Source organism: Schistocerca nitens, chromosome 6 (assembly GCF_023898315.1).
Source record: "Schistocerca nitens isolate TAMUIC-IGC-003100 chromosome 6, iqSchNite1.1, whole genome shotgun sequence".
NCBI lineage: Eukaryota > Metazoa > Arthropoda > Insecta > Orthoptera > Acrididae > Schistocerca > Schistocerca nitens.
Window position 1 is genome coordinate 678855935 of NC_064619.1, and position 14929 is coordinate 678870863.

At 44.1% G+C, this 14929-nt stretch overlaps 1 protein-coding gene across 1 annotated transcript in view; it reads right to left on the minus strand.

Annotated features, from left to right (window-relative positions):
- The window catches only part of LOC126262483 (cytochrome P450 6k1-like), an 84868-nt gene extending 74556 nt beyond the window's left edge, over positions 1 to 10312 (minus strand). Inside the window, exon 1 of the mRNA XM_049959146.1 lies at positions 10272 to 10312. The gene's annotated coding sequence lies outside the window, so the exon portion shown is untranslated. The remainder of the gene's footprint in view (positions 1 to 10271) is intronic.
- Positions 10313 to 14929: the final 4617 nt, after the last annotated feature.

The window sequence follows — 14929 nt, forward strand, 5'->3', positions numbered from 1 at the left end:
CACCTCCCGTCCTGCTGCAGGCCAGATACTGGCAGTGGAAATTTCTTCCACCACCAGGATTCGAACCAGCTTACCTCTGGGTCGAGGAGCGCCACCGCACAGGCGTGCATTAGTGACTTTTTTTTTGTTCCCCAGCTCCCACCGGATCCTACTTCCGCCTACCGCCATCTGAAGCTTCCGAGTCGTTTTCTCACAAATTAATGAAGGGGGGACTCCATTTAAATGGCTTCCTCGGAGGGTCAATCAAATTCCGTGAGTTGTCTTCAAGTGAGCCTTCTCGTACTCGGAACGCACCAACGGGCAGAATGATCCTCGAATAATGCGCCTGAATAATTCGCTAGTCGTGTCCGGTTCAAATGGCTCTGGGCACTATGGGACTCAACTGCGGAGGTTATTAGTCACCTAGAACTTAGAACTAGTTAAACCTAACTAACCTAAGGACATCACAAACATCCATGCCCGAGGCAGGATTCGAACCTGCGACCGTAGCGGTCTTGCGGTTCCAGACTGCAGCGCCTTTAACCGCACGGCCACTTCGGCCGGCTAGTCGTGTCCGGTACAGCACATGGCGCTGGAGGGCCTCGTGAGTCGTCGTTAGGTAGAAACACGAGTCGAGATTGTTTTGGGCGCAGCTTGTGAAACGTAATACACCGCCATGCCCCGACGTCGGCCACGGAGGCAGGTGCGCAAGTGGTGATGCTTCGCTGCTTCTGGGACTCCACGGTGTGTCTTGGCCGCCTGAACATGGTAGAGTTCGCAGCAGTACGTGTTTTGCTCCCGCTGCAATGTTGATGAACGTGGTCTTCAGGTTTGGATTAGCTTGTGATTGTCCAGCTTTTGGTTTCTTCTATAAGGGCTGCTTGTACAGTAAGAGATGCGGCTATCTTGTTGTGACGTTGCGCTGAATTTTTCGGTCCAGCGTATATTTCTTCACCTTCTGCGACTGCTGAATCTGCTTTTAGAAGGTACGGGCATCGTCCAGAAACGGTCTTGCAGGCGTGGGACTTCCACGATATCGTGGAGGGGTCCAGATGGAAAACCTGTTAGTAGGTGCAGAGCCAGACGGAGAGCGCGATTCTGCAGAGATTGGAGCTTCTTCACGTGATCTTCGGCTGCCTTCCCCCAGACGACGGCGGCATACTTAATGACAAAGCGGAAGAGCGCCTTGTACAGTGAGACACCGGCACGCGGAGGAAGCTTCAAAAAGGGATACAGCTTGTGTAAAGGATTGGATCCCTCTTCCTGGTTGTGCAGATGCCAAGTAAGTCGATGATGTCTCCAGGGAACAGGTGTGCCACCGATGCTGACAGGTGGCAAATCTGTTGGGATGACACGTCGTGTGACCATCAGAAATTGTCTTCGCGCACATGAACCTTTTGTTACACAAATCCTATAATATCATTTCTGAAGGATCGTATTGTATCAATGCAAACAGCAAGCGATCAACAATAATGTAGTGTCATCATAAATACGTCTCATGTATAAAAAGAGGAATACACATAACATAAAATGTTTGTTTAGTTTCAAACAGGTTGTTGTTAGGTGTTGCAACCGACTTTTCTTTGATAATCGATCATGACATAATATCACGTTCACGATGGAACACATTCGAAATCAGCAACTACGTATTTACTTTACTTACTTGGTTCAAGTGGCTCTGAGCACTATGGAACTCAACTTCTGAGGTCTTCAGTCCCCTAGAACGTAGAACTACTAAAACCTAACTAACCTAAGGACATCACACACATCCATGCCCGAGGCAGGATTCGAACCTGCGACCGTAGCGGTCGCGCGGTTCCAGACTGTAGCGCCTAGAACCGCTCGCCCACTCCGGCCGCCTTACTTTACTTACAAATAAAGAGTCTACAACTTCTCGATATTAGTCCGCGATTACAACGATCCTGAGTAATATAGTCTGCGTTGTTTAAGGAGTGTTTTATTGCGCTATTGCGCATCGCATGTTTCAGCTTTTCACATATTTGCACACTGCAACTACGAAAAAAGGCAATAGAAACATTATATCTGCTAAGCAGCTGATTACAGGAAAATACTGCATACCTATCTTACAGCTTCCAATGTCCGGTCGTCATATGCAGTAAATCATGCGCTGAAACAGTCTCTCTGTTTTCCGTTCGGCTCTGTAATCTACACGGACAAATGTGGGAGTCGAGAGGCAGCGCTAGTGTGGAATGACTTTTCGTATCTTTTCTTGTCAAATAGAAGTAAAAATAAGAGGGAGCTAAAGAGGCAGTAGATGTATCATATTCCTCGAGACGACTTTTTTAACCTCATGGCGCCATCTCCTTGTTTATCTACGTAGGCGGCTATCAGTGCTACAGTAAGATAACCGACCCCGTGAAGAAACAAGTGGCGCATTAAAAATTAACAGAAATAGAGCCTGCTGGTAACATACACAATGCAGTATAAAAATAAACGGCATTGGAAGGATTTACAGGAGGGAACTGAAAAATCGGCTAGATCTTGCGAATCAGTAAGTGCTTCATTGGAAGTGTATGCACCAAAGTTGTGTTACCTCAAACTCTTGATTTTCTTGAATTATCGAGGTTCTGATGTTCAAATGTCGAAAGCAATGGTGAGGAAACGATAACTGGGACTGAAACAAAATAATTCCTTTTAACAGAATGGAAATATGAAAACGCTCGCCTGTCGTGGGAACAGTATGTCAATGGAGAATCGTGCTGTTGTTATTTATGAGGGACTGTAGCTGCGGAATAGGAGAGCCACGCTGTAGCACAACGCTCGCATTAATCAAATGCAGCGCAACAGCAGCCAGTGTGGTGAGTTTAATTCAGTTTCTTGTGTTTGTATTCTTTTCCGCGAAAACTCTAGTTAATTCTAGGTGAAAATATACGACGTCATCGTACTCACGTCGCACCAGAGGCGATTGCAGAAGTCGGTTGATATAAGATGAACATCAACAAAATCAAAAGGAGGACAATGGAATGTAGTCGAATTAAATCAGGTGATGCTAAGAGAATTAGATTAGGAAATCAGACACTTAAAGTAGTAGATGGGTTTTGTTATTTGAGGAGCAAAATAGCTGATGATGGTCGAAGTAGAGAGCACATAAAATGTAGACTAACAATGGCAAGGAAATCGTATTTTCTGAAAGTATTTGTATGGAGTGTAGCCATATATGGAAGTGAAACATGGACGATAAATAGTTTAGACAAGAAGAGAATAGAAGTTTTCGAAATGTGGTGCTACAGAAGAATACTGAAGACTAGATTGGTAGATCATGTAATTAATGAGGAGGTACTGAATGTAATTGAGGAGAAGAGCAATTTGTGGCACAACTTGACTAGAAGAAGTGATCGGTTGGTAGGACACGTTCTGAGGCATCAAGAGATCACCAGTTTAATATTGGAGGGCAGCGCGGAGGGTAAAAGTTGTAGAGGGGGACCAAGAGATGAATACACTAAACAGATTCAGAAAGATGTAGGTTGCAGTAGCTACTTGGAGATGAAGAAGCTTGCACATGATAGAGAAGCATGGAGAGTGCACCACTTTGTGGACTGTAGACCACAACACAGTGGTTCTTCTGATACTCGTCCAGTATCTCTGGCAGCGATAAGCAACAGTCAGAATGACACTGAAGAAAGTTGCCAGTGGTGATCTAGAACCAGTTTCAGCTTTAGTAGAAATATAAAGGGTTAGCCAGAACATTATGACCAACTACCTAATAGCCGGTATGTCCATCTTTGGCACGGATACCAGCAGCGACGCAGCATGCCATGGAAGCAATGAAGTCTTTGTAGGTCGCTAGAGGGAACTGGCACGATATCTCCTGATTCCTGTAAATTCCGGGAAGGGGGCCGATGAGCTCTGACGCCATATTGTATCACATACCAGATGTGTTCGATCGGGTCCAAAAAAATGGTTCAAATGGCTCTGAGCACTATGCGACTTAACTTCTGAGGTCATCAGTCGCCTAGAACTTAGAACTAATTAAACCTAACTAACTTAAGGACAACACACACATCCATACCCGAGGCAGGATTCGAACCTGCGACCGTAGCGGTCACGCGGTTCCAGATTGAAGCGCCTAGAACCGCACGGCCAACGATCGGATCCAGATTTGGATAGATGGGGGGCGAGCACACAACTGGAACTGGCCACTGTGTTCCTCGAACCACTTCATCACACTCCTGGAGCATTATCTTGTTGAAAAATGCCGCTGCCGTCGGGAAACAAGATTGTTATGAAGGGGTGTACGTGGTATGCAACCAGTGTACGATACTCCTTGGCCGTCATGGTGCCTTGCACGAGCTCCACTGCATCCACTGATGCCCGCCTGAATGTTCCCCACAGCATATTGGGGGCCGAACCGCACACTAACCCTGTGTTCGGTGTGGGGCGGCGGTGGGGTGGGTGGCCTGCTGTAGCCTGTCGTGGGGTTGTGTACCACTGAGGGCTACGGCGTGGACCAAACCTCTCCGTCGTTTCTAGGTCCCCATTTCAATACAGTACAATACTATTGTAACTTAGAGCAAGTTTCTCCGTTCTGAAACTATGTTCTCGATCTTCACGAGATTTTCGCAACAGTCGACTATTTCCCACGGAAGCACCAGGAGTGGATGCAGTTATATTAATTCATGAAGTTCTGTCGATAGGAAGACAGTACAAAAAATGCACTGTGCCACTTTGACATAATCTAGGCCATCCGAAGTAATAATCCATAAATAACATTTGATGACGAGATTAAATACGTCGAAAGCGGTCAACTGAAAGAAAACAAAAAGTTGGTAACAGTAGCCAAGGAGCGATTAATTCCACAAGTCATACTTCTCTTTGTAAAATATATTGAAATGTTCTTTCGTGGTAGCTAAACATCATTATTTCAGTGAAACGAAATATCGTCTCGTGGATTTCAGAGAACGGTTAACCGCAACAAAACGAAATCAAGATGGTTAATGATTCAGTAAAATCAACAGTTTAAAATTCTTAAGATTGAGGGTAGATTGAGGGTGTGTTTACTTTGGTGACTTTCACTCCATTATGTCGTATGGTGTTTTGGATCAACTCTGTGCTTTAATCAAGAATACTCGTAGTCTAGGGAAGGGTTGCCGCACTGATGTGGCGCGTCATTTCACTAACTTCTTGTAGGTCCCTGGTCAGGTGTATCGGAATTCTATCTTTGCCGTCCCTGTACACAATTATTACCTATCATGGGCTTTGTTGCTGACAATATTGACTGATTCAGAATAAACTCCATTCATTCAGTAAACGCTAGACGGGAAAACGGTACATACTTGAACAAGATTTCCTATGCACTATTCAGCAGGTTTCAGTTTCTGTAGATAAAACGTGACAAATCATAAATATTCAAATGAAGTGAATAGGTTCCCTAATACTACAAAGTCTTCTGTTATGTACAGCGGTCCCTCGCAGTAGCTGAAACCTTTCCTCTGTTTTGGTAATTGTTTCTATTTTCACTCACAATTTTTTTCCGTGTTTAATTGTTCTTTAAGGTGAACGTTCATGAAATTGACGGAAAATGTCAATTTTTAGTTTATTTTTTATTTATTTGTAGAATTCGTGGACAATAAGTTCTCAAAGTTTTAATGATGAAACCACACGCAAAGTGCCTGAAAAATAATGAAGTGTGGGTCGCGACCGTCATGCCACGCCCACTTTTTGAAAAAAAATTTCATTATTAGCTCGGTGAACAATGGTTCCGTGGATTACTTTGAAGCAAACTTCCACGGGATGCATCTAGAAGGCTGCAATATGTACTCTTTTATTTTATAGATCGTCTGTAACTGTTCCGTGTCTTAGAAAGAATAACAAACCAGCTGCTTGGTTTATGAAGAAGCAATTCTTGTTTTGCTGCATTTTCATCTGCTATAGCTGTCAGAACTGCAACTTATAGTTCTTGTATTTAACGATGGGTTGATGGGGAGGGTGAAGGTATTAGAGAGAATGGGCTTTAAGATAGGAAATTTAACTCAAGACGTCCAGAGAACAATAAATTTACAGTCTCTCTCTACAGCTGAAAAGTCATTTCAGGATCTGGTAAAGGAAAGAAGTCAGAAAAAAGAAACCAGAGGAGATATCTTGAAGGAAAAGAGAACCCTGAGTACAAATTTGAGGCCTTCTGGAGAGGTGACATGAGTAAAAACGATAAATTGAACTGTAAGTTGCATTCCCTGAATATGATATTTTTAAAAGTTAATGTACCTTTTTCTCAAAATCTAAGAAGTCTAGAAGTATGAAATTTTGTACACTCTATAAAGCCAATAAATGTTGCCTCAAGAGCAGATTTGAAAATCTGGAGTGTAAGTTGAGACATCGGGCAAAGTTCTTGGAATTTTGCATGACTTTTGTACACTGAAGAGCCAAAGAAAATGGTACACCATCCTAATATGCTCTAGGACCCCCCGAGCACGCAGAAGTGCCGAAACACGACGTGGCGTGGACTCGACTAATGTCTGAAGTAGTGGTGGAGGGAAGTGACACCATGAATTCTGCAGGGCTGTACGTAAATCCGCAAGAGTACGAGGGGATGGAGATCTCTTCTGAACAGCACATTGCAAGGCATTCCAAATGTGCTCAATATTGTTCATGTCTGGGACGTTTGGTGGCCAGCGGAAGTGTTTAAACTCAGAAGAGTGTTCCTGGAGCCACTCTGTAGCAATTCTGGACGTGTGGGGCGTCGCATTGTTCAGCTGGAATTGCCCAAGTCCGTCGGAATGCACAATTGACATGAATGGATGCAGGTGATCAAACAGGATGCTTACGTAGTGTCACCTGTCAGAGTCGTATCTAGACGTATGAGGGGTCCCTTATCACTCCAACTGCACACGCCCCATACCATTACAGCGCCTCCACCACCTTGAATATTCCCCTGCTGACATGCAGGGTCCACGGATTCATGAGGTTGTCTCCATACCAGTACACGTCCATCCGCTCGATACAGTTTGAAACGAGACTCGTCCGACCAGGCAACATATTTCCAGTCATTAACAGTCCATTGTCGGTGTTGATGGGCCTAGGCGAGGCGTAAAGCTTTGTATGGTGCAGTCATCAAGGATACACGAGTGGGTCTTCGGCTCCGAAAGCCCATATCGATGATGTTTCGTTGAATGGTTCGCACACTGACACTCGTTGATGGCCCAGGATTGAAAGCTGCAGCGATTTGCTTAAGAGTTGCACTTCTGTCACGTTCAACGTTTCTCTTCAGTCGTCGTTGGTCCCGTTCTTGCAGGATCTTTTTTCGGCCGCAGAGATGTCGGAGATTTGATGTTTAACTGTTTCCTGATATTCACGGTACATTCGTGAAATGGCCATACGCAAAAATCCCCACATCATCGCTACCATGGAGATGCTGTTTCCCATGGCTCGTGCGGCGACTACAACACCACGTTCAAACTCACTTAAATCTTGATAACCCGCCATTGTAGTAGCAGTAACCGATCTAACAAATGCGCCAGACACCTGTTGTCTTATGTAGGCGTCGCCGACCGTAGTGCCATATTCTGCCTCTTTGCATATCTCTGTATTTGAATACGTATGCCTGTACCAGTTCTTCGGCGCTTCAGTGTATTATACTTACAGAATTAAACTTATAAATGATTAAAATTGTCATATTCATATAGTCGAAAGACTCATGCGGAAGGCTTACTGTATCAAAGAGATTAAACAGAGAAAATTTAGTAGACACCTCTTGAATAATTTCTAAGAGAAAAGTATATATATATTACTATTTGAAAATAAAACTTTAAAAGTCCTTGAAAAATGAAAATATGTAAAATCCAAGGAAGTTAACTGTAAACGTGTTAATTTTATATAAAGAATGGCACAAAATTTATTGCCTTATATCGAAAATTGTAGATTTGGTGCATCTTTTGAAAAGTGTGTATTTTTCATGAAAACTCTCCCTTAATCCTTTTGTACATAAATTATGTAATTAGCATTCTGTAAACTATGTACTGGCCCGTTTCATGACCAACTCGCGTGGTTCCACGGAGCCTGAGAAATAAATAAATTTCTGTAATACAAAATTTTCCCATGCTTTCACACACGCATCGCAATGAGCGTTAACTAAACTCTTTAGAAAGGAAAAAATGCAGTTCGACACATCAAAATATTCTTATTCTGCATAATATCTTCATTCATTTGTGATGCAATCTCTGCCTAAACATATTAATCTTCTAAGAAATTTGATCTCCGATTGGAGAACTTGTATGAACTAAACATTGAATTTCGTATCTGCAGGCGTCGAGCTGTAGCTGTCTGCCACGCGATGTTTCAGACTAAAGCGTCGTTGAAAGAGTGGGTTAGGTGAAGAAGGACTCAAGGTCAGATAAAATGAGTACGAAGACGTAGTTTGGAAACGTAATGAGAAATGTCAAAGGTGAAACTGAATATTGCTTAGTTGAATGAAAACGTATGCGTACACGGTCGTACACCGTGAATTTATCCGAGAGGGTGGGAAATGTATTGGAATGTGCTGACAGATTTGGCCGCGGGGAAACTTAAGAGCTCTAGACTCCCGTTCAGGCATCCGGCACGTAGGTCACTACCTCGATACTCGATACATAGTGGAAATGCTGTTCATATTATGGAACGTCCCCTTAGAAAAATTAATGAATTACTGTGCTTAAACTGACACACAATACAGGGTTATTACAAATGACTGAAGCGATTTCACAGCTCTACAATAACTTTATTATTTGAGATGTTTTCACAATGCTTTGCACACACATACAAAATCTCAAAACGTTTTTTTAGGCATTCACAAATGTTCGATATGTGCCCCTTTAGTGATTCGGCAGACATCAAGCCGATAATCAAGTTCCTCCCACACTCGGCGCAGCATGTCCCCATCAATGAGTTCGAAAGCATCGTTGATGCGAGCTCGCAGTTCTGGCACGTTTCTTGGTAGAGGAGGTTTAGACACTGAATGTTTCACATAACCCCACAGAAAGAAATCGCATGGGGTTAAGTCGGGAGAGTGTGGAGGCCATGACATGAATTGCTGATCATGATCTCCACCACGACCGATCCATCGGTTTTCCAATCTCCTGTTTGAGAAATGCCGAACATCATGATGGAAGTGCGGTGGAGCACCATCCTGTTGAAAGATGAAGTCGGCGCTGTCGGTCTCCAGTTGTGGCATGAGCCAATTTTCCAGCATGTCCAGATACAAGTGTCCTGTAACGTTTTTTTCGCAGAAGAAAAAGGGGCCGTAAACTTTAAACCGTGAGATTGCACAAAACACGTTAACTTTTGGTGAATTGCGAATTTGCTGCACGAATGCGTGAGGATTCTCTACCGCCCAGATTCGCACATTGTGTCTGTTCACTTCACCATTAAGAAAAAATTTTGCTTCGTCACTGAAAACAAGTTTCGCACTGAACGCATCCTCTTCCATGAGCTGTTGCAACCGCGTCGAAAATTCAAAGCGTTTGACTTTGTCATCCGGTGTCAGGGCTTGTAGCAATTGTAAACGGTAAGGCTTCTGCTTTAGCCTTTTCTGTAAGATTTTCCAAACCGTCGGCTGTGGTACGTTTAGCTCCCTGCTTCCTTTATTCGTCGACTTCCGCGGGCTACGCGTGAAACTTGCCCGCACGCGTTCAACCGTTTCTTCGCTCACTGCAGGCCGACCCGTTGATTTCCCCTCACAGAGGCATCCAGAAGCTTCAAACTGCGCATACCATCGCCGAATGGAGTTAGCAGTTGGTGGATCTTTTTTGAACTTCGTCCTGAAGTGTCGTTGCACTGTTATCACTGACATGTGAGTGCATTTCAAGCACGACATACGCTTTCTCGGCTCCTGTCGTCATTTTGTCTCACTGCGCTCTCGAGCGCTCTGGCGGCAGAAACCTGAAGTGCGGCTTCAGCCGAACAAAACTTTATGAGTTTTTGTACGTATCTGTAGTGTGTCGTGACCATATGTCAATGAATGGAGCTACAGTGAATTTATGAAATCGCTTCAATCATTTGTAATAGCCCTGTATTTTTAGCGCAACGCTACGCGCTGTTCACATCCAGCTGCCGCTGCCCAACACTACAATGGCAGACAACAATGCAAACTAGCCACAGACTGCACACAGCACAGCCAGTGATTTTCATACAGAGCGCTACGTGGCGTTACCAATAAGAAAACCTAAACAGCCTACTTACAATATAATCGGAGGTGGCTATGAAAGCAGAAGGTGTCAGGATATGGACATGAGAGGCGGCAGCAGGAAGGTCCCGTGCTGTGCATTTACGAAGGAGACAAGAGATGGCGTGCGCGTACTCACTGGAAGCTGTGCAGATTCCGGACCCGTACGCCAACTGCCAGCGCCGGAGCGCGGCTGTACGATTTAAAGTGCACGCGGTGACGAAATCCACCATGACGCAGCACGAGCAGATATCGCCTGTTTTCCTCTCTGCCACTGTCTTCTCAGAGTGTTCCCACAGCAGCCGACAGTAATCAGTCTTATACAATGACATGTCAAAGTTAAGCATTCCACTGGTAATCTTCTACGATTTACCATCCGTCCATCGTTTCTTCAACGAGGTGAGCGCTGGAGACCGCACTGAATCATGAAAGACCCAGAGACTTCCACCAAATTCGTCTTTTCCTCTCCTCCCTTTGATTAACTACACTACTGGCCATTAAAATTGCTACACCACGAAGATGACGTGCTACAGACGCGAAATTTAACCGACAGAAAGAAGATGCTGTGATATGCAAATGATTAACTTTTCAGAGCATTCACACAAAGTTGGCGCCGGTGGCGACACTTTCAACGTGCTGACATGAGGAAAGTTTCCAACCGATTTCTCATACACAAACACCAGTTGACCGGCGTTGCCTGCTGAAACGTTGTTGCGATGCCTCGTGTAAGGAGGAGAAATGCGTACCATCACGTTTCCGACTTTGATAAGTGTCGGATTGTACCCTATCGCGATTGCGGTTTACCGTATAGCGATATTGCTGCTCGCGTTGGTCGACATCCAATGACTGTTAGCAGAATATGGAATCGGTGGGTTCAGGAGGGTAATACGGAACGCCGTGCTGGATCCCAACGGCCTCGTATCACTTAGAGTCGAGATGACAGGCATCTTATCCGCATGGCGGCTGTAACGGATCGTGCAGCCACGTCTCGATCCCTGAGTCAACAGATGGGGACGTTTGCAAGACAACAGCCATCTGCACGAACAGTTCGACGACGTTTGCAGCAGTCTGCACTATCAGCTCGGAGACCATGGCTGCGGTTACACTTGACGCTGTATCACAGACAGGAGCGCCTGCGATGGTGTACTCAACGACGAACCTGGGTGCACGAATGGCAAAACTTCATTTTTTCGGACGAATCCAGGTTCTGTTTACAGTATCATGATGGTCGCATCCGTGATTGGCGACATCGCGGTGAACGCACATTGGAAGCGTGTATTCGTCATCGCCATACTGGCGTATTACCCGGCGTGATGGTATGGGGTGTCATTGGTTACACGTCCCGGTCACCTCTTGTTCGCATTCATGGCACTTTGAACGTTGGACGTTACATTCCAGATGTGTTACGATCCGTCGCTCTACCCTTAATTCGATCCCTGCGAAACCCGACATTTCAGCAGGATAATGCACGACCGCATGTTGTAGGTCCTGTACGGGCCTTTCTGGATACAGAAAATGTTCGACTGCTGCCCTGGCCAGCACATTCTTCAAATCTCTCACCAATTGAAAACGTCTGGTCAATGGTGGCCGAGCAACTGGCTCGTCACAATACGCCAGTCACTACTCTCGTTGAACTGTGGTATCGTATTGAAGCTGCATGGGCAGCTGTACCTGTACACGCCATCCAAGCTCTGTTTGACTCAATGCCCAGGCGTATCAAGGCCGTTATTACGGCCAAAGGTGGTTGTTCTGGGTACTGACTTCTGAGGATCTATGCACCCAAATTGCGTGAAAATGTAATCACATGTCAGTTCTAGTATAATATATTTGTCCAATGAATACCCGTTTATCATCTGCATTTCTTATTGGTGCAGCAATTTTAATGGCCAGTAGTGTATGTCAATCAGGGAGCACGTTTTATCTTCCGCAGCAACATTTTTTTCTTTTGCATTATTTGTTCTGTCCACTATGCTCCTCGTTTAAATGCAGACATACGCAACTGTTATGTAGTTGCTTAAACGGCAATTCCAGAAGCACGAAAACAACTGGTTCCGTTAACTACGCACTCCCCAACGATCCGACGTTCGGTTCTTCTGAATGTAAAAGCATATGGCAAGTATATTTAAACAAGAAACTAGCAGAATGTCTTCAACCACATGCTATGATCTTTTCATACATTCTGCAGTCCTATCCGTATTTTGTCGAGTGATCCCACGACTAAATTACGATTTTGAATTTGGTCTCATACACAATGATTTCTTGGTGAATGTCAATACATTTTTTGTCTTTAATAGTTGCTGAGAAGTAATTTCCTCAACTTTTCATAAGACATTGAACGTTGAGAATTATCTTCCATAACCACAGCTATACCCATACTCCACCGTACTGTGCGCGGTGGAGGATACCATGTACATTCCTTTCCTGTTCCATTCGCAAACAGTGCGAGGGAAAATCTACTGTCTATATGCCTCCGTTGTTGTTGTTGTGGTCTTCTGTCCAGAGACTGGTTTGATGCAGCTCTCCATGCTACTCTATCCTGTGCAAGCTTCTTCATCTCCAAGTACCTGCTGCAACCCACATCCTTGTGAATCTCCTTAGTGTCTCTCTTGGCCTTACTCTACGATTTTTACCCTCCACGCTGCCCTCCAGTACTAAACTGGTGATCCCTTGATGCTTCAGAACATGTCCTACCAACCGATCCCTTCTTCTACTCAAGTTGTGCGACAAATTTCTTTTCTCCTCAATTCTATTCTGTACCTCCTCATTAGTTACATGATGTACCAATCTAATCATCAGCATTCTTCTGTAGCACCACATTTCGAAAGCTTCTATTCTCTTCTTGTCTAAACTATTTATCGTCCATGTTTCACTTCCATACATGACTACACTACTTTCAGAAAAGACTTCCTGACACTTAAAGCTATACTCGATGTTAACAAATTTCTCTTCTTCAGAAACGCTTTCCTTCCCACTGCTAGTATACATTTTATGTTCTCTCTACTTCGACCATCATCAGTTATTTTGCTCTCCAAACAGCAAAACTCATCTACTACTTTGAGTGTCCCACTTGCTAATCATCACCTGATTTAATTCGACTACATTCCATTATCCTCGTTTTGCTTTTGTTGATGTTCTTCTCATATCCTCTTGTCAAGACACTGTCCATTCCGTTCAACTGTTCTTCCAGGTCCTTCGCTGTCTCTGACAGAATTACAATGTTACCGGTAACCCTCAAAGATTTTATTTCTTCTCCATGTATTTTAATTCCTGCTCTAAATTTTTCTTTTGTTTCCTTTACTGCTTACTCAGTATAGAGATTGAATAACATCGGGAATGGGTTACAACCCCGTCTCATACCTTTCTCAACCAATGCCTGCCTTTCATGCCCATCGACTCTTATAAGTGCCATCTGGTTTCTGTACAAACTGTAAATAGCCATTTCCTCCCTGTATTTGACCCCTGTCACCTTCAGAAGTTGAAAGAGAGTATCCCAGTCAACACTATCAAAAGCTTTCTCTACGTCTACTTGCTAGAGACGTAGGTTTGCCTGTCCTTAATCTATCTTATAAGATAAGTCGTAGGATCAGTATTGCCTCACTTGTTCCTACATTTCTACGGACTCCAAACTAATTTCCCCGAGGTTTTTGCATTCGTCTATAAAGAATTCGTGTTAGTATTTTGTAGCCGTGACTTATTAAACTGATAGTTCGGTAATTTTCACACCTGTCAACAACTGCTTTCTTTGCGATTGGGATTATTATATTCTTCTTGATGCCTCATGGTATTTCGCCTGTCTCACACATCTTGCTCTCCAGATAGTAGAGTTTTGCCAGGGCTGGCTCTCCCAATGCTATCTGTAGCTCTAATGGAATGTTATCTACTCCCAGGGCTTTGTTTCGAGTTAGGTCTTTCAGTGCTCTGTGAAATTCTTCACACAGTGTCATATCTCCCATTTCACCTTCATTTACTTCCTCTTCCATTTCCATAATATTGCCCTCAACTACATCGCCCTTGTATGGACCCTCTATATACTCCATTCACCTTTCTACTTTCCATTCTTTGCCTAAAACGGGTTTTCCGCATGAGACCTAAATTCTCGTATCTTATCTTCGTGGTTCTAACGCAAATTGTTCGTCGGTGGCACTCGTTCTGCCGTCATCTTCAAATGTCAGTGCTGTAAATTTTCTCAATTGTGTTCCTGGAAAAGAACGTCGCCTTCCCTTCAGGTATTCCAATTTGATTTCCCGTAGCACCTCCGAGATACTTGTATGTTGTTTGGACTTGTCGGTATCAAACGTTGCAGCCTGCCTCTGAATGGCTTCTACGTCTTCCTTTAACCCTACCTGGTGCGGATTCCAAACAGTCAAGCAGCGGTCAAGAAAGAGTCACATTTGTGTCCTATGCTGTCTCCTTTATATCTGAGCCATACGTTCCAAATATTGCCACAGTAATCCGAAGTGAATCATTCACTTTCCCTACTACGATCCCTATATACTCGTACCATTTCATACCACTGTGTCAAGCAGCAGGCTACTAACGCTGTATTCAATCATTAAGGGGTTTGTGTCTCCTATTCATCTGCATTAGCTTATATTTTTTTCATATTTAGAGCTAGCTGCCATTCATCACAGCATTAAAAAGTTTGTCTAAGTCACCTTGTATCCTCCCACAGTCACTCAACGATGGCACCTTCTCGTATACCACAGCGTTATCACAAACGGCCACAGATTGCTGCTCACCCTGTCCGCCAGATCATTGATGTATATAGAGAATATTAGTGGCCCTATCAGACTTCCC